The sequence below is a fragment of the Ambystoma mexicanum genome, chromosome 13, assembly GCF_040938575.1.
Source record: "Ambystoma mexicanum isolate Mex_15411 chromosome 13, UKY_AmexF1_1, whole genome shotgun sequence".
NCBI classification, from domain to species: domain Eukaryota; kingdom Metazoa; phylum Chordata; class Amphibia; order Caudata; family Ambystomatidae; genus Ambystoma; species Ambystoma mexicanum.
Window position 1 is genome coordinate 454,285,186 of NC_090938.1, and position 1,811 is coordinate 454,286,996.

Sequence of the window (1,811 nt, forward strand, 5' to 3'; positions counted from 1 at the left end):
ACAATGTCTACAGGTGTATGGATGAGGTTTAGACCCTGTGACTTGTGAATTGTCATAGGGTATGCAAGAGACAGACAGAATTGTTCTTTGCATATTTCCATGTATTTAAAATGAAGGAGACATGTGATAGTGTAGGATTTGTTTTTGTTTCTTCAAGTTTGCTAAACTAGATGAGGTCAAATTGGATTGTTTTCATATGTATGTTTGTAAACCAACCACTCTTCTCATTGCAACATTAACTAAACCTTGATCGACATCAAGGATGTGTCTCAGTTTTACTCTGGAGTTGAGGCTAATAGTTGATACTTTTTCCATTCTAGCTGTGTCGGATACAGATTATTCGGGATATTTAGGTATGCTGTGGCTTGTTGAATATTGGGGGTGCCATGCCATGTATTTCGTATTTGTCCATGCAGCTGATGTGGATTATGGGTTATCTTTCATTTTTGAGCTTGTGCCCTTACATTTGCACATAGTTTGCAAGGTTTGACATTAAACATATGAGCATGCTGGTTGTTGTGGTTGGAGCAGCAGGACACTGTGAGAAGTGTGAGAAACACATGGTGACCAAAAGTAAGACAGACACAGATGATCACAGTTCAAGGGTGTTTACTGAACATTGAAAATGGTATATGGGTTGGGAAAATGCCTAATCTAAACCTAAATCTAAGATAGGGACAGGCGTCAACAGTCAAATGAGAAATAAGGCAGTCCTAGTGATGTCAAGTCAAATTAAGAGGCCTATACTAAGAAAACCTATTGCCAATTCCTTCCGCTAAATACAAAGGGTGTCAGGTTAAGATTTAAGAAAGAAAGAAAGAAGGAAAGAAAGAAAGAAGGAAAGAAGGAAAGAAAGAAGGAAAGAAATGTTCTTAAATAATAAGTCAGGATCTGGTGGTTTGTGTCTCCTTTCCCATGTTTTAGCATGGGCTAGGATAGAATCTGGTGGAACACAGTATTGTCTAAGGTTCCTCTGACACAAGACAACAGTTCCAATAGCAGACAGTCTCAGGATTCCCTAGCACAAGACAACAGTTATAATGGCTGTTCTCAGGTCCGCCGATGGCCAAGTCTCATCTCCTTAGAAAATGTTTTGCCTTTGGGGCCTTATGTGTTCAGATAACCAGTAAAGCCAAAAGTTACTTTGACAAATCAAAGTACAGTTTCAATAAGGGTGATAACTTCACCCCTGGGTCCCCTCTCTACAGGGCTGACCTTTTCTCAATTTGTGCTTATGTTATTCTTTTCTCTTCAAACTTTGGGTGATAGCATAACTTCTCGGCTCTCCCTTGCTTGGGCTCTGATCGCTCTCGACTGCCAGCCCTTGGGTGATGGCTTCATCCTTAGATCTCCTTTGTTCAGGCTTGGACCTCTCTCGACTGCCAGTGATAAGTGCTAAGTTTTAGCTTCACCACGGATCTTCCTCATCCAGGCTCGGACCTTGTTAATCTCTTATTATCTGTGTCAAACAGTTAATTCCTTTCGGCATCCCTCCTCCTGGTTCACTATTGCCTTTTTGCAATTTTCCACTTTGGAGTGATGACTTGTCAGTCTTGGATCACCCTGTGCCATGCTCCGACCCTTATCGATTCTTATCCTTCCTTCATAGGATTTACTATGGCTCTCGAGCAAGTTGATGATGGCTCACCCTCTGGCTCCCCCTCTTCTGGGCTGACCCCCTGCATACTTTTAATGATTGCTTTCTTCACTTTTACACAGTTACTTTTACACAGGTTCTCAGGTCCCGAGATTCACTTCTCTTCCCTTCTCGCCAATTCACAAATCAAAGTCCTTAGAATTTACAGGGCTTT